Source organism: Diorhabda sublineata, chromosome 7, assembly GCF_026230105.1.
Source record: "Diorhabda sublineata isolate icDioSubl1.1 chromosome 7, icDioSubl1.1, whole genome shotgun sequence".
Classification (NCBI taxonomy): domain Eukaryota; kingdom Metazoa; phylum Arthropoda; class Insecta; order Coleoptera; family Chrysomelidae; genus Diorhabda; species Diorhabda sublineata.
Genome location: NC_079480.1, coordinates 12,472,254 through 12,492,118, shown reverse-complemented (window position 1 = coordinate 12,492,118; position 19,865 = coordinate 12,472,254). Strand labels below are relative to the sequence as shown.

The following is a 19,865-nucleotide window of genomic DNA, read 5'->3' as shown; positions in this document are numbered from 1 at the left end:
CACCTACTAGAACCCTTCGCAAAGAGAGATCAATTCGATCGGAAAATCTTGTTGTATGGCTTGGGGAATTATGAAGGGTTAGTTTACTTCAAAATCATTGATGAGATGACAGGCTTAGGAACCCGAAAGCGGACAATGCTAAATCACATACTGTGAAAATTACGCGGACCTTGCACCGTGAAAAAATTTGAATCTAAAGAGATGTTGAAAATGAAGCACGACGATAAGCGCAAAGAAATCGTTTACCAAGGTCTCCATTAACTTGCTGAATGTTAGGTTAAGATCATAAAATACGATGGACTATACTTTGAATATATTATTGGGTGCACATCTCTATCAAATCCCATTTCCCTATTCCACGAATCTTTCCAATGTGTTGAGCTGTTTGATCGTGCTCCGGCTCCAACTCCAATTCTGGGTACAACATTCGACCCAATTTGACTATGTTTCGTAGATCGCTGCATTTGGACTAAGGTAATTTGTTTTTACATTAAGGTCTTCCAATATTTTAGAATGTGTTTTAGGAGACTTAAATATCGTTTAAATGCATTAATAACAAATCAAAATACAAACTATTGGTGATGTATATCAGCGACGACAAGACCTGCATCATCATAAAGTTGAGGGTACTATATGTGGCTGTGATTCAGATGAATACGCAGAAAAATAGATTCATCCCATCTTCAGTTTCTTCGCTGGTGAGTCCAGTTCATAAAGTTAATATTATAGATCGAAAGAGCGATGTTTGGGAGCGTCTTCAGGTGGACCCGAACTGCAGATATACAGGGAAAGAACAATGGTATACTTCTATCCATCTCTCTCTAGTTTGATCGAAGTTTAGAGTAATGGGAATGGCAAATGAGGAAATATACAAGTTTTGATTTTAAATGCTGGTAAAGAATGTGGTAAATTGACATGCTGCTTTATCTATCTTAAATATTAACTCTATGGTTCAGGGGTGTTTGGAAATTCGTGATCCGCTGCAGCGCAGGATCTACTAGTTACATTGCTTTTGTTATATTCTTTACATACTTGGTTCCTTAAACTGCTCCTTTTCTTTATGTTTGAACCGCTGTATCTATTTCCGTTGCAACCTCATCCTTTAACAGTTTTTCGAATGTTTTCTTACAGGGTTTGTCTATTATGGACGCAACTAATTAATTAATGTTGGATTCGACGGTTGACCGGCCATTTTCGGGCGACATCGGGCGATGACAGTCGTGTTTGTATACCTACCGATTTTAATGTTTACACTGCTGATATGTTAACAAGTGTTTTGATGGTGTTGATTTGACAACATCCTGAAGTGTAGCCAACTTTCTAGACTTAATTTTCCTGTTTATTAAGCGTTAATCGCATAGATAAATGAGATGAGGGAGATGGAACACTTGACACTTGAAATTTTCGTTGTATCTCATTCTGATACTAGAACTAGACATTCATTGAAAACGTAGGATGATATTACTTTGTCTATGGTTAATCGTATTACTGAAAATATCATTATTGTCTTCTAAGCCCTTAACTGGTGATGTGGGGCCAAATGAATCTAGTTTGGAAGCCTAGAAGGCTTCTAAAAGGAGCTTATCGCCAAAGGACTGGGATTTAGAGTATTTGGTTTCACAAGAGACACGACTTTAGTTCTATTATCCTCATCTCGCGAACTCATCATCATTTTATACCAGATATCATGCATTACAACAAAGTTGGGGTCCAACAATGTTCAAATTACTCATCTAATCAAAGAACAAGAAAATGTTCAGAGCAGCTTTGTGATCTACTTATGTTCCAAAAACGTGCACTACATTTGACGTTTTAATTTTATTCATTTGATGTGACAAATCTCCTTCATAATATACTTAAGGAAGTGGTTTTCTTGACATCAGTTGGACAAATCTTTTTAAGCTAGAAATGCCATGTCTTCACTTCCCAAACAAGTTTCACTCAAAGTTCAATCGTGCTGCTTCGATAATTTATTATCGTACAGCTCGAACAATCACTCAGTCAATATGTTTTGAAAAATTTTTTTATTAAATTAACACCAAAACAAATCAAAAACAGAATAAAATCAGTTGACGGTGACTTGTGTCCATTATTTTTCTACAATTTAAAAATTGGTTCAAGTTTGTGGACGAGAATCATTAGAAGATCATCCACGTGCTGCGGAAAGTCCTATGACTACTCAAGAAAACATTAAATTACTGGAAAAAATTCTTCTAAGTGCGTTTAAAAAGAAAAAAAGAAATTGTAGTATAGGACAAAAGCAGTAGAATGCTGTGAGCGTGCCAAAAAACGCAAAAGTCACGAAAAGTACCAAAAAATGTGCAGAACATTTATCGTTTTAATTTTATTCGTTTGATGTGACAAATCTCCTTCAGAATATCCAGTTTCAGAATATTCAGTTTTCTTAACATCAGACAAATCGTTTTCATGTTACTTGAAACTTCAAATGCCATGTCTTCACTTTCCAAACAAGCTTCACACAAACTTCAAATGTGCTGATTGAATCATTCAGTCAAGTTCAATCAAATTAACACAGAAACAAATCAAAAACAGAATAAAGGCAGTTGACGGTGACTTGTGTCCATGATTTTCAAAAAATCAAAAATTGGTCAAAGTTTGTGGACGTGAATCATTAAAAGATTACCGATGTGCTGCGGAAGGTTCTGTGACTACTCCAGAAAATATTAAATTACTGGAAAAAAGTCTTCTAAGTGCGTTTAAAAAGCAATTGAGTACAGTACAAAAGCAGTAGAATGCTGAAAGCGATTTTTAAAGCGTTGCCGTGAAGACCAAAAGATATAATCCGACATCCAAAAGAGTGGCTTCGGAAAAGAGAACTCGTGCCAAAAGTAATGAAATACCAAAAAATTTATGGCCACAATATTTTAGGACTTTTGATTGACTTTAAAGTATCAATTACAACCGTGAACGTGGTTAATTACTATGACTTATTAAGGCGCCAAAAATTATCGAAAAAAGCGCTTATATCCTCAAATAAGCGTAATGTTTTGATCCCTCCATTTAGATATTATCAACTTTGTAAGTTACTAAGCCGTTAATTATGACAAATAAGAAAAATTTATAAAAAATATATTTTACAAAAATGGTTGTACCTAACCTATTGGGACATAAGTTAGAAACAATATGAAGACATCTAATCAGTGTCTTTAAGAAGGCCCAGAGGATGAAATCACAGGGTGCCAGGTTACATAAACGTGCGGGCCACTCAGCAAATCCTCGGCTGCCCATACATTCTCAAAAATTAATTAATGATTATCTTCCAGCATTTTTAGATAACTTTGACCTGTCACGTGATCCTCAAAAGTACGAGACCTCCCTTATGGATACCTGTCGATTTTTCGAGACCCTTGCCTGACTTATGTTGACTTCTGTATTTCATTGAAATATGCTTATTCTTTGGATTCTTTTTTTTTTAATTGACATGACATATTTCGTCGTTTTTAATATTCTATTACTTTTTAGTGGTTTTACCGAAAAATATCAAAAAGTGAAAAGTTATTTAAAGATTTTGAAATTTTGTATATGAGTTAAATCTATTGAGTAAGCAAACTGTTTTGTTTTATTTGAATGAATTCATTTAATAAATGAATAATAAATAATAAAACAACAAAAAAATCGACACCAGCTTTAAATATACTATGCTTATAAAAATTACCTCCCTAGTTAAGAGTTTGTTATTGTTAAAAGTGATGTTTTTTTGTGACTGAAGAAATTTGTGAAATGATCGCAGCGAATTGAGCAAAATTAAGTCACTTTTGACACCAATTTGTCATCCAATGTTTTCTGGAAAACTACCCTATTTTGATAATAATGTGGAATGACTTAAAATGCATTTTATTACACAAATAATCACAAAATTAATGTTTAATGGTTAATAAAAGTGTGGATTTGATTGTTCCTGTGGATATTAAAGAGCAACTTTGCAACACCTACCTAAAAAATCAACTCGGCAGTACGATATTGAATATACCAATCTCCTGGCATGGTATAAATTGAACAAAGTAGAAAGAAACTTCAATGAGTCTGTTTTCTTAGCATACTTACAAGAAAAATGAAGAATATGGAGCTCATCAACTTTGTGAAACAAATTTTCAATGATCTAGTCAAGCGATCCTGTTAAAATTATATTTAAAACAGAAAAGTGAAGTATACCGTTCAAAAAAATCAAAAATTCTCACACATGAACAAGTTAAGAAGTTTATAAACATGATACCAGATGAAAAATACCTGATAATTAAGGTTACAACTATTTTCTGTTTATGTCGAGCCTATCGGTGGGAAAAAATGTGTAATTGACCAGTGGAAGGTATCGAAATAACAAGTAAATCATCAACTTCCAAACACAAAACCGAAAGTCAGTCGTAGTTTTTTATCTGCAATATATAAATAGAAAATGCACTGCCAATCCAGTTGGTATGAATACATTTGGGGTAAATAACCTCTATTGTCGCCGAATTTCTCAAACTGCCACAAACCAAGCAATAGACAGGCCACTATTTTCGTATATCCCCCGTTCTTTGCTGGCAGATTCAGAAGCAAATGTAAAGAAGATAAAACAACATGGTGGATAGAAGTCTTCGAGCGTAGCCGAGTGCTAAGTTGTTAATTCCATTGCTAATAGAAATGCTATTGCGGAAAACATTTTCCTAACCTCTAACAATACGACTTCTACTTGTTATGATCTTACTGGGGATTCTGGTAATGTGTTGGGAAGCTCCCTAACGTTGCAAGACATTATTATTAGCAATTATTCTAGTTTTACCACGATCTTAAGGTTCATGAGTAATAATTGTTAAATATTGATCATCCTCCATCCCCTATGTCATTGTTTTTAAGTTAGGTTAGGTTAAATTAGGTTAGGTTAGCTGCTACTCAAGAACACTATTCATATAGAATATCTTGCGTGCTCTTTTAACACCCCCTCCCCCCGCTACACCCCTTGATCTTTTTTTATCATAAAAAAATAGTTATTGAATTTTCAATTTTTCCATATGTATTTTTCTATGATAAAATAATGATTACTTATGGTTACGTCAATTAACAACTATAACACTGTTAACACTAACACTATTTAGCTGTATTTTTTGTTTAGATTTTTTCAAATAAAATTTATAATTTGTTAACACACGTAATTCCGAAAATGTCAAATTTTTATTCTTTAACCCTCTCTATTTTTTTAACAAGGCGTGACCGACGACTGGAATAATTTTTTTGTGTTCAGTATACTTTTCTTTATCACCCCCCACAAACCCAAATCGATAGTGTTTGGGGGCTCAATTTTAGATAATTACCAATATATTTAATACCCTTCCACGTAAACAATGTTTCTAGCTCTGTTGGCTGTCATTAATGTCACTTTTATGACAGTTGTAAAAAAATATAGTTTTTTAAAAAAATTTATCGCTACAATTAAAGTAGCTTCCATAAGAATTTTTCTTGAATCATCGTTCTAGATGGTTACTAATCCGGCATTCCATTATTTGTAAATTTAAAATCAAACGATGATTTTCCATGTGAATCACTATCCGTTTTCTCCGTCTATGGATACCAGTGAAACACTGACGTCAAGGAAAAAGAAGCACACGAGTATAAACCGTGTACCAGAGAGAGATAGCGTCACAAGAAACTTATTAGAGTAGGGAGCACGGGCGACCCAACCTAACCATACTCCAGCCCGTCCGCCGATCGATCCGAATGCCGGAATAGACAAAGACAGACTATGTTTTATGCATGGGTGTGATCGCCGGACGGGCCGGCAAACGGCTGAGTCACAGTAATTGATAATAACTTAGACATTGCTCTTTGCTGCTACGTTCGGGTTCTCTCTCATTCGATGATGGAGTCCACATTACAGTTTTCTGTTTTGTCGGTGAGCTCAAGTTGCCTTACGCGATTAAAAATTAGCGATAGAGGAAAATAAATATGAGTTTTCGTTGTCATCAGCGTTTTATTATTCGTTTATATTATACACCGTATAACCTACCTACGTATCACGTTTGCTATCTGTTTTTCGAGCGTTCGCTTGTTATGTTCGCATTTTGCTGCTGCAAAACATGTTTATTGTTCATGATGTTTGTCGAAAATTACGTCACGAAATTAAATATCGAATGGATCCCGTGCTAACAGAATTTTTCCATGTACGACTTTATTTTTACGAAAACGCAGAGTAGAACTACGCCGATTTTAATAGAACTAAAGTATATAGGGTGTATCATGATAATATCGGTTGCCAATGTTTACTAAATAATTATACAAAAAGAAAACTTTAATATTAGAAGGATATCCCATCGTATTCTATGATTTTAAGCTCTCTGAGATCTTAGTAAAACCATATTTTGGATGCAAATATTTTCCCATTCAAAAATTTCACCGAGGATCTGAATAAATAGTTAATTTATGAGGTAGTGAGGTTAGGAAATATTTGAATCACTAACAGACAAACGATTTAGTGTGATTGATGATTTGTTATTTATAAAATTAAAATCATTAAATTATAAAGCTTGATACTATTGTTTGAATTGAGAATTCATTTGAATTAGATTAATTTTCATCAATATATATTCCTTTGGGTAGTTTATAGAGAACTCTAGCTTTACCATAGGCTAAGGACTGAATCTTCTATATTAGTAGCTGCTTTAACCCATTGGTGAACATCCCCAACTAAAGTTGCTTGACTAATAAATATTTTTTTGGAATATAAGATCCAAGTTTTGGCCATTAGAGATACTTTTAATATTAAAATGGGTAGATAATGGGCAGGTGGTTTGGTTGACAAAACTATGGTTAAAACAGGTCGTTTTGGGTAACTCCATTTACTGCCAGTTACCTGGTTGATTTAATTGAGAAAAGAGGTAAGTTATTTTCTTTTTAACAGTGCTATTATTTCCATTTTGTATTTTATGGTGAAAAAATGGAATTGAACTACAAAATTTGGCACTTGAGTGAATCAATTTTTTTAATTCTTCAACGTTGGTGCCCATACTGAATTAGACACCACACGGTCTCGGACAAGGGGCTGAAAAATCTGAATTCAAGAGAGGAAGCAAAATTTTTTTTGACAATTTTATCACTTCTAAAAAACTTGTGAGGAAACTTAACCGAAAACGTTCTTTGGGAACAGGGATATCACGTGAAAAGAATGTAAATTATGAAATCCTGCAGGGATTTTTTCGAGAAGTAGGGAATAAGTGTCAAATAATATCCAATGGGGGAAATGAATTTGGTCCGATGGAATGATAATAATTACAGTTTTGACAAATGGTGTTCGAAGTGACCCAAAATCCGCGAATCGGTTTTCCAAAAAGTATAAATAATGCCAATTCATATCCACATATAGGATTGTAACAAAGATGTTGGTGGCTTAATGTGTTTTTGACCATAACTGCTTGGATGATCCAAGGATGACATTCTGCAGCATTATGGTACAAAATCATCTGGTCGTGGACCACGCCCAACTCGTACAGGAAAATATAAGCTTCATTCGGATTGGTTAGATGCAAAAATCGAACAATTCACTCATGTAAGAAATGCAATGTTTGTTTCCACTCGGAATGTTTGTTTTAGTACCATCAACCATAAAATATAAATTGTTGACGTTTAGAGAAAAATTAGGTGAAATATTATAGATTAATAACTCTGCAGTTACATTTTTGATTGATAAAAATAATTTCAAAAAATGTTTAGTCTCATTTTTCTAATTTAAATCCTGATAACACACTAAATTTTTTAAACTGAGGTGACTCTTCAAGTCACCAGAAGCAACTTTAGTTGCTTGGACGTAAATCCATATTGTTTATGATGAAATTTTTATTTTAATTATCACAGACCATTTTGAAGTAATATCAATTAGAAAACAAAATAACCAAAGTTTGAAATAAGGAACAACTAATTCCTTTGGTCCTTTGGTCAATGTAGCTCTCAATCAAAATGTGGGTTGCCACTGGATTTTTTTTACACTAAGATAGACATCCTTAAAAATGTCCTGAAATCTTACCATCTGATCAGAAAGGGCGACAACCAAAGCCTGATAAATCGGCCAATAGCCCACTGTGGGAATGCTGACAGTCATATCATAGGCTAGAATTCGAGTATTAACATTTAAATGTTTATATCTTTGCTAAGTTCTATATCTTTAAACATTCCTTCCAATTTGGAGTGAATCCTCCACCACATTCTTGTTTCAGTTTACTAAGCATCCTTTTTTCGACATCCACACTCGTGGATTTTCCTACAACGAGTTTTTTCACTTATAAAAGACTTCAAATACATCTATGCCATGAATAAAACGAAAAGCGTCATGATTTTATCTAGTCTTTCTAATTTTTCTTCAGCTGCTTCTTTATTCCCAGCACGCAACTAATAATCTACTAATTTCGTTAAAAAAAAATGAATTCGATGGCAACGATGCTTCCTCATCCATCGTATAGTCCAGATCTGGCCCCCAGTGACTACAGGCTATTAGTTGATCTTAATATAAAATATTAATCCAACTGAAGAACTCTTGCAAATGGTATTTTGAAATTTCAAAAAACGATGGCGTGCATCGATTGGCTGCCCGAAAACTGAACATTTTTATATCTCAACTTGCAATGGATGTTCTGGTGAAAATTGTCTTAAAAGTGGTGAAGAAGAGGACGAAGACGAGAATACAGACAGTGCTAATGATGATTGTTAGCTTTTATTTATTTTGTACATTAATTTGTTAATTTTCTTATAATTATATGTTATATAATTATTTCCAAACTACAATCGTTACAATTTTCAATGTTTTTTACGTGATGGGTTGTTTTTAAGGGATGAAAATATGCAAAATTATCATTTACAAATCAATCACTGCATAAAATATCAATTTAACATAAGTCATATTTTCAAATCTATAAATAGGATCATAAATGTTTTTTTTCAAATTTTATGCAACAAGGGATGATTTTTAAGGGTTGGAAATTTGAGATAAAGGAGCATTTGAGTTGAAAACAATAAAAAGAATATTTTGAAAATAAATAAAGTAAGACAGTACTATAATTGTTTTTTGTTTTAATTTTATCATAAGAGGGGTTCGTTTTTAAGGGTTGAAACACATTGATTGAGTATTGAAAACATAAATAGTATCGTAAAACTTCATGTGATCTTTATTTTAATCCTACAAATGTATTTTTAACTTTCTATAAATGCTTTGGATTTTATTTTATTGAATTTTGACAATAACGGGTAGTTTTCACCCCTTACAACAATTTGCACAATTGACATAGGGTAGGATAAATAGAACTTAATTCCAAAATTTCACGCAAATTCTAAGAAATACCATATTTTCGCGGTCCCCTCGTTTTTTGGCTCTAGAAAATCGAAAAATCATCCGATTTCGATGAATTTTTTTTCAAAATCTTCGTTTGTACTGCGGATTTACGAAAAAAAAATATGGGAATAAAAAATGAAAGCTTATATTGGCTTTAGGGCTTTAAATGTTCATGAAAATGCACTCATTCACGTATAATTGTTGATAACTTTGTTCCAAATAATCAAATAAAGTTTTTTTCATAATTTACATAAAAAAGACGAAAAAATTGAAAAAAAAATTATACGAAAATGTTGGTTTATCATATTTTTACATTTAAAAATAATAACAATTTCTCTTAAAATTGGCTTTCCTCACATATAATCGTTTGTACCTTTTTAATTAAGTAATCATTAAAATTATATGAACAGAAACATTCTTAAAATCCCTTATTGTAATCAAGTACACGATATTAAAAGTTAACTTTGAAAAATTGAAAATTTTCATCATTAAAAAAATGGTATATTACTAACCTAACCAATATAAGTTTTAATTTTTTTTAATTCCATATTTTTTTTCATAAATCAGCCGTTAAAACGAAGATTTAAAAAACATTCGTCGAAATCGGATGATTTTTTCAATTTTCTAGAGCCAAAAAACGAGGGGACCGCGAAAGTACAAAATTAATCATATTTTTACCGTTGTTTACTGTACTAATATAGATTGTCAATAAATTTGATTTATTTGGTTTTTATTAGCTAAATATCTTTTATATAATGTACCTAGACTATGATCTAATATGAGTTTTCTTTTCAAAACTGGAGGAAACAGTTTAAGAGTGAGAAACAAACAGTTTTAAGAAGTTTCTTAACTCTAAGTTTATAGTTACAATTATAGTTCGGAGGACAGGATAGGAGAAGAAGAATCTTCTCTATACTACTATACTAAAATAGCACATATACGAGGGTTAAACGGTTAAAGAACACGATAAAATACGAGGTATGTCGACAATGTTAGTCCCTTTCTATTTCCATCAGCGGTAGCGCTGAGATTGAAGTTCCGAGTATGATTGGCAGTCCTGATTCAACGAAATATACCCCATTTCAGTCGCTGCTACCTACTTGATGTTTATAGTGCTATTTTATGATGTCAGCCTTAATTTAAAATGCAAAAGTTAAGCCAATTGAAATTTATCGGTAAATCTGCGAGCTTTATGGATAAAATGTTATGAGTAATTCAATTATTAGAAGGATGTGATCCAGTGCACGATGAAGAATGATTTGATTTCCCGTCTTTTCGTACTGATTAATTGTTTCACGCGATTGACGAGAAGTAAAACTGTAAGTTCACAATTAGTGTTCTTGTTATGAAATTTCAAACCCCACGATCACTATTTCATGAAATTGTTAATGAAAAACTGAAATTTCGAAAACTTTGCTCACGTTGGGTACCAGAAATTCTTACTGAAAACCACAACATACAAACGATCGAGAATGCACAGTTTTTGGAAGGCTACAAGTTAAACCTAGGGAATTTTTGAGACCTCGATCAGCCATGTGCACCGTTTTTTGGGACAAAAAGGCTTTTTACTGATTGATTTTTTACCACGAGGTCAAACAATTGAAATGGCGGCACGCAATACAGATCAAGCGCCGGGGATTACTCTCAAAAGGTGTTGTTTTTCCACGATACTATCCAACGTTACAATTGGAACGTGATAAAAAAACTTCTACAGGAATTTGGCTGAGACGAACAGCCCGGAGCTAACTCTTAGCGACTTTGTTCTCTTCATACACCTAAAATCCTTTGGGGTTAACACTTCAAAGATGATAACGAGCTGTTAGGCATACATAAACTTGTGTCACACTATGAGAGTTGATACTCAAGCTGTGAGATATGGCCGAGGGCAGATCCAGGCTCTTGACAAAGGGGGATCATTAGTATTAGGACGAGTCCTCCCCCAAAGAAATGACATTTTAAGCCTTTTATCCACAAAATATAAGTTAATTACGTTGTTTTTGACAACATAATGACGAATTTTACGCAATTTCCACTTTAAACCCCAATTCCTCATCGACTTTGAAACAAAAAACCAAATTAATTAATTAGGGATTAGGGGGCAACTTCCTGGATTCGCGCTTGGATATGGCCACAAAGATGTAAATATTTGGCTGTAAAAAAGATTTGTTCGCTTTAGATAATTCGACAATCGCTCAAAAAAACAGATCTTGTCAATTGGTGCAAATAAATGATGAAAAAATTCAATCGGCGCTCTTTCAAAAGACGTATATGAGTTAATGAAAGACGATGAATCATGGATCTATGCATATGAATCCGAAACTAAGCAACAATCGTGTCTGTATGTGTCTTCCAAGTGGAGCCAAATCCAACAAAAGTTATTCGCGTACGAAGCACTTCGAAGCAAATGGTTATTTCGAAATAACTCGACGTGTCGCCATCGTTCTATTGGAGCAACGTAGATTGGTCAATTCTGAATGGTACACAAGCATTTGTTAACCCGAAGGGTTCGAAAAAATCAGGGAAACCAATCGCGGAAGACAAATCATTCACCACCACGACACACATCAATTCAAACAAAACCTTTTTTTGAACAGTTTAAACAACGAATTGATGGGTCGACGTTTTTCTGTACCTAAAGAAGCAGTTGAGGAGTTCCAATTACTTGTTTTGGAGGTACCTCAATCGGAATGGGAAAAATGCTTCAACAATTGATTCAAACCCTCTCAAAAGTGTATTAATCTAAATGAACAGTATTTTGAAAAACAATAAACCCATAATCATTTAAAATATTTGTTTTTATTTGTCTCGAAAATCTCGTGCCTATAAAATTTTGGGAAATTATCTAGATTAGGTTACAACCCTCCGATTTCGTTAAAATTTTAGTATGTTATAGAGAAAATTATGCTGAGAAATTTGATATATATATATATATATATATATGTGGGGCGCGAAAATCATCCTTTCACATAGTTCTTCAACTTTGAAGTTCCAGAAAAAGAAAAATAATTTATACATCATAGTTTAGTTTCGCATGTCTAGCCTAACCTAAGCTAACCTAATCTAACATGCAAAGCTAAACTATGATGTATCAATTATTTTTCTTTTTCTGGAACTTCAAAGTTGAAGAACTATGTGAACGGATGATTTCCGCGCCCTACATACAGTGTGTCCACGTAAGTTGGCTTCATATGGGAAACTTTTTTATTATTAATTTTACGAAAAAAAATTATTCTTTATGAAAAGTTCTGCATGGTCCAAAACCTAAAATTCAATCATCAGATGTTAAATTTTTTCTGTCGTATACGAGGTTTGTCAAAAAATTTGATTTTGCTCTAGAGTAAAGTACCTTTCTTTTTGACAATATCGAAAATTGTTATAAAGAAAAGATGTTTAGAATTAAAAATTGTGAAATTGTGAATATTTTTAACTGGATGTCGGGAATTAAAAATGTCTGCTGCTTCTCGAAATGTTTTATACTTATCACCCACTACTAGCACAATATCAATATTCTCTTCCAGACTTAATGTTGGTGGCATGTCTAGCTTATCATAAACAAATACGTTTGTCAAACATAAAACTGTACAATACGGACCTCTAAAAACTATGAAAAACACTGTTAGACTGCCTAAAAAAAGGGTTTAAATACCGTGGCACTTTTTTAAACACGATTGTTGACGTTTTTTTCGAATGTTCGATATTTAGATAGTTTGCAAAGCCTACTTTAATTATCAGATTTAAAAAATGCCACTGCATCCTTATGCATTAATGTGCAAATATAAAATTTCCAACGTAATTGCAGAGAAAATGTAGAAAAAAATTTTTGTAATGTAAATAAACAATGTCGAATATTTTAAACCTATTTTTAATTCTAAATATCTTCTCTTTATAACAATTTTCGATATTGTCAAAAAGAAAGGTACTTCACTCTAGAGCAAAAATCACATTTTTTGACAAACCTCGTATACGACTGAAAAAATTTAGCATCTGATGATTGAATTTTAGGTTTTAGACCATCCAGAACTTTTTATACAGAATAAATTTATTTCTTAAAATTAATAATAAAAAAGTTTCCTATATGCCGCCAACTTACGTGGACAAACTAATAATTTTTTCCATAACATACTAAAATTTTAACGAAATCGGAGTGGTGTAACCTAATCTAGATAATTACCAAATTTTGGAAGCTATGTAAAAAATTAGTGAACAATTGTAGATTTTTGTACAATAACCAAACTTATTTGTGGATATACCTCGTATATTTAACTACACTATATTTCTCTTTGAGTTTCGGTATGACTTAATACTTAATGAATATTCTTATTGAAGTAGAAAGAGTAAATTTGAACCCGGTTGCCTCATGGATCCGTTGCTGCCTTTAATAAAAGAGACTCCAGCTAGCCTGTCTTTGAATGATGAAGTTTTTATTTAATGTTAATACTTTTTAGTTCCCCTGTACTCGCAAAATGATTAAGAATCTGCATGACAATATTTTCAAAACACAATTGTTTTTGCATCCGCAAAATATTATATTCATGATGTTCGGTGGGCCGGGCAATTGTGTCATTTTGATGGGGACTATTCCTGTTGTTTTAGATCTTCTCCCCAATTAGTAGTCTCCAAGAGAGGACGTATAAACCATCCACCACGGACACCAGGCACCTTGTAGGTCATCGCTGTCATGATATTTATATATATAAAAGCGACGAAGATGTCGGCCATGTGGGGCTTAAGGTACCTGGTAGAGTTAGTACACTTTGCCACAATCCCACTACGAAAACGCTTATAATCTAATAATGTAGCTGGCAAAGACCAATCTCGGCCATCCTGGGCACCAGGTACTTCGAAGACTTTATCTGTCGTGATATTAGTGATCAGCGACCTCGAAAACCACTGAGTAGTAAAATTGAACTGACTTCCGGTGATGTTTTTCCAGTTATAAATTTAAATTTTCAAGATGCATCTTTCCCCTGAAAAAATATAAATAATTTTGATTTCTTATCCATAATTTTTGCTTTGTTTTGTTTGCATCTTGATTCGTCTTAATGCTCAAAAATTGTTGTGCTTTATTTCCTCGACTATATATAGACATTATCATTTATTTCTGAAATATTTCTAAAGTCGGTCCTGGTTTTATTTGTCAAGAATAATTGTGTAGTTTTATAATTTTCATATAATTTATTCATATTTTTCCCCAATCGCACGTTTTATATTTAATTATTTAATATATTTTTTTATAATCAATTTTGAAATCTCGACTACATCCAATTATTTACAGGTGTTTCGCTGTAGCTTCCAATAAGATTGCTAATCTAGAACGATTACTCGAATGCATTGTTTTGCAGCTGACATTTACCCTGACCTACGCCTTTCGAGATTGAAAAACAAACTGTAGAGATACATCGAATGCGAATTTTTATCAGAATATGCGCAACCACCAGAATTTAAAATCTTAAGCGGTAGCCTAATTATATGTATTGACAAGAAACTAAAATTTATATTGCCAGTTGCACCAATATAGTTCTTGACTGTTTTACTTATATTAAAGAGGTTACCCAAATCAATGAATGATTTTGTTTAAAAGTAAATCAATTGTTTGAGAAAATAATACTTTTAATCTAATATTAAATATCCTGAAAGAAGAAGGAGACAAACAGGTCCGGACTGGCCAGTTACGCAGGTCCACGATCGTGGAAAGCCCCGTACAAAAAAAGTTTTTGTGTTATTAGTAGGTATTTTGTGTAATTTTGGAGTAATATTTCAGTTCGAGACAAGTTGTATTAAGTGATAGAGCAAATATAAGGCTTTTTCATAGAAGAAGAATTTCTTTAATTTCTTATTTCTTAGACCTTTTGATATGTTGATGTTTCTAAATGTTCTTGATTTTAGGTCTCTTCTGTTTCAAAATTAGTTTTTTTAATAATTTTTAAAAGATAGGCAAAAATTTGACGTTTCAACTTTCCTTTAAGTCTTTTATATTTTATATTTTGATAAAGACATAAATATATATATATATATATATATATATATATATATATATATATATATATATATCAAATTGGAACCTCATAAACAGAGAAAAACTCTGTTTTGTAAGCAACATCATGAGTAATTAATCGAAAATAATAATAAATCTTCATTAATACCGAGCATTTTTTTATTTGTTTTCATAAAAAAAGATTTCTTTTGTTTGTTTAAAGTTTATTTTATACAAAAGCTTAGATATTTTATTTATCGATTGAGACAGTACGATGTTTGCCGGATCAGCTAGTTCATTATAAATTTAATTAACAACATAAATATACAACGTAAAGTACACATCGCCAAATATTCTTTCACATAACGTTCCTCATTTTTTTTTGTCAAGAACCACAGGAGTTTATATTTAATATACCAAACGGCACAAATTGCAATATATACCGACTCCCAATCACTGCGATTATATCCACTGTTATGATAACCACTTCCGCTGGTAGTTGTTGAACGAGAGTACGATTTCCCGTCAACACAATCCAGGAATATTTAAAAAACAGTTGGATTGTCAACTTAATGAAAAAATGTTATTTAAAACAGTTTTATCAAAATATCAACTATAAGAAAATATTTCAAACATGTATTGAATATTTATTACAATATTGCAATAAATGTTCGATTTCCGTAAACCAGAAATAGTTGGTACTTTACAAAACTAACTGAATATCAATAAATAGTATTTTATAATTGGATATAAAAGGTACAAAAATACACTTATTGCTTAAAATTGGTATTGGTAGCCTAGTTATAAGTATTAACAGAAACTAAAATTTATATTGCCAGTTGTACCAATAAAGTTCTTGACTGTTTTAATTATATTAAAGAGGTTAGCAAATCAAACAATGATTTTGTTTAAAACTAAATTAATTATTTTAAAAAATAATACTTTTAGTCTAGTAATAAATATCCCGAAAGAAAAGGTAACAAACAGGTCCTGACTGGCCAGTTCCACGGGCCCTCAAAATATTAACTATAAGAAAATATTTCAAACATATATTGAATATTTATTACAATATTGCAATACATGTTCAGTTTGCGTAAACCAGAACTAGTTGGTACTTCACAAAACTAACTGAATATCGATAAAAAGTCCGCTCAATTTGAATATAAAAATTCACTACTTCACGTTCGATGGGGCTCTCAAGAAAATCTATAGGTTCAATTAAACGTCCAGAGTGTAAATGCCTCCAAAGGGAGGAACATCTTATCTCGTTTCCAGCGCATAATATTCCTCTACCGTCAAAAAGATAGAACACACTGATCAAAGCTGAGTTGAGGATATTTGAACGGATAAACAGCAACTTATTCCTTGAATGGTTTATCCACTCCCAACAGAGGTAAATTACTTCTTGATCCAGATACTCTCTGGATATGAATGTTTTAGAGAATACCACGGAGACTTTCCTGGAGTGGGTAACAAAACAGGAACCAATGAATATTCTTATATATCCGCGTTTCGGCATGCTTCGCAGCACCTTGAAAGCTGCACTTGGAGGAGGAATAGCTCCTGGGAATCTGTTGGAGGCTATGCTCTCAATAGAGACTCCTGGACCGAACAAAAGGGAGAAGAAAAAAAATGCAGAGAGAGTTACAAGTTTTGATTAACAATCGGGGTATTTTTTACGTTCTATGGGTTAATTTGCTAAAGAGTATTAGATAACCTAACATCTATAATGTCTTGGTGAGGCTTACATCTAGTGATGCAACCTCTTATACCTCATATTAGGTCTATTGGCTAACTTTTTTTCAGTATTTTCACGTTTCTTGGTGCTAACCACACTGGTAGTGGATATGGGTAGATTTCTATAGTTTTATGGTGTTTGATGATCCTCTCCTGGATAATTTCTTGTACAGTGGGCACTCCCAGGTCCACGTGAATGGTGTGAATTGAAGCAACTTGCAATCTATTGTGAATTCTAGTGTTATTATGGAAAACCCAGAACGGCCACGTACAAGCCGGAAAATCGGTCATTTAACACATTTATATTTAATCGTTTCAAATCATTTACAAACAATAATTTATGTAAAATTGTTATTGAGTAGGACGCTTGGTACTGGGAAATCTACGAAGTTATTGAGGAAAAGAAATGTAGCGAGTTTCGAGTAGAGCTCCAGAAAAACCAAAATTTCAAATATAAAATCATATGAAAGAAAGACTTGGAAGGAAAGTACATGCGTTCTTCTTTTGAAAAGAGTATCCGACGGTAGACAAAGCTTTTGCCACAGTTCAAGATGATAAGATTTACCCTGAGAAGAGTCGAAGCACACAATGGAAATTTCTGAAAGAAATAGGTTTTTGCTGGTGAAACAAATTAATAGAAAGAAATGAGAAATCAAAGAAAAAATACATTTTATTTACATGAAACATGGATACACTCTAATAAATTTTGGCAAGATGAAACTGTTACAAATTAAAGAAAAAATTTTTCAAATTATTTATTCACTGGTTGAAATCTACCATCAGGAAAGGGGTGCAGACTGATAATAGTACACATCGACAATGCAAACTATTTTGTTAAAGGTAGTTTATTAATTTTTGAATCTTGCGCTGCAACTCGTGACGATTTTTAATCCATTGAGATAACTCAACTAACAACTCGGAACGGAGATATTTCAGGTAAACGAAAAGGTAGTCCGAGTACACACAACTCGTGACGAATTCATTAAGAGTATTACCTAATCCACTTGTAAATAGAATCCAGAAATTAAAACCTAGAATTTCTGAATGCACACCTGCAACAGATAACGTGTTTTTGACAAGTTAGAAATGGCATTCGTAGTAGATTTTACGGTAGGTCAGCATAAATTGCTTGTAATTGATGATTTTAAATTAGAAAAACAGTGATTACAAAAAGTGGTAGATTTCTTTGTTGCTGCTTATTGAAGTGCCATACCGATGGAGTTAAGTTCGTTTATAACTTTCCATGTTCTATGTTTTTATTAGTTTGCTTTTATTTGCTGATTTTTTGGAAGATCTAGATCATAATAATTTGGAAAATGTGCAAAAACTAGGTAGAGAAGCTTTTAGTAATGCATGTAAACGCAAAGCAACTACAGACATACGCGAAAGCCATACAAAGGTTACACATTCGGAAATTCGGCAATTCGGAAATCGTTTTAATATTACCGGAAACATCCCAAAAAAGCCTAAAAACTGATTCTCAAGGCAAATGGCTGCAATATATATTTGGGTTACCTTGTATGTAATAAAGATTTGGGGTCTTGTATACACTGCGACCCAAAGGATCTAACGTGTCCTCCTTTTTTGCTGCGATACTGGAGAGCCCAATTTTTACAGCTGATTCATCAATCCCACTACTTTTGAAAAGTCTAGAATGTGGGATTGCCAGAGATCTTCATCTTCTATTCCAAGAACTCCCAGGTGTAATGGTCTAGAATGCAATTCGAGAAAATGTGGTTAGCAGTTTCGTCCTCTGTGCAACAAAATCGTCTTCAGGGATTTGACAGTGCCCCAATAGAACTCCTGTTAGTATTCGTAGGTTGATAAATTCAGGAGATATTATCTGTTTGTAGTTTTCCAGAAGAGTCTTTGACTGTCTCAATCTCAGCTGGTTGCCCTAATAATTGGTTTTCCTCCTATCTACCTCCTTTTTCATTGTTCTGTAGTTGATACCATAGGAAGGGTTCTGGTCCCATGATGGGCTTGCCTGCCCCCGCTTTGGGTTACCTCATCTCTATTCTGACAAAGTAAGTCAATGTTTTGTGGATTATTTCAATGTAGATATGCCCAATACTTTAACTTATTCATAAATGGCCGATTATTTGGTAAAAAATTACATAGTAGTGTTCCCTCCACACTTATTGGCATCCAATTCCAGTGATATGTCACTTACGACCAATCCATGTGACTCATTTCATTTTTTCATGTGTTTAGAATATTGAATATCTTTTATTGAAATACGCAGTAAATATAATTTAATTTTTACTTTTCGTTTCATAATTAAAATCCCGAGCTGCGTAATCTTCCGTCACGAGTGGTCTAATCTTCATGACAACCACGATCACGAGTCGGCACATCATAACAAAAGCTAGAATTTGATGGCGGGTATTAAAATTACGAGTCAAAATTGCTCACAGCCAAGGGGTTGAAAGAAGATTGAGAAAGGAGATAGATCTCCACCATTCCATTGCGAATTAAACCCGATTGAACTGGTATGAGCACAGATAATGAGTGATAATAATTATTATAGCGATTTTTCTAATATAAACTATTTAATCTATCCTTAATCTGGTGAATTTCTTCACCATAACGTAGAATTCAATTCCAACTTCTTTAAGTTTCGATTTCTCAACACTGGCATTGCTTTTTTCTCTCGTTTCTTTGGCCTTATGCCCCTAGTGCCCCTATACCTACTTCACCATGACGTCAATACGGTCATCTGGAATATTTAACACAATCCTATACTTAATAATTATAGAATCGAGTATTTTTACAGCTGTTTTGGTGTATATAAAGATAGATCTTAAAGAATCTTGTCACTATTTTGTAATATAAAAAAGC

At 33.0% G+C, this 19,865-nt stretch overlaps 1 pseudogene; it reads right to left on the bottom strand.

Annotated features, from left to right (window-relative positions):
* Positions 1–7,813: 7,813 nt before the first annotated feature.
* On the bottom strand, positions 7,814–17,315 carry LOC130446880 (cullin-4A-like; annotated as a pseudogene).
* Positions 17,316–19,865: the final 2,550 nt, after the last annotated feature.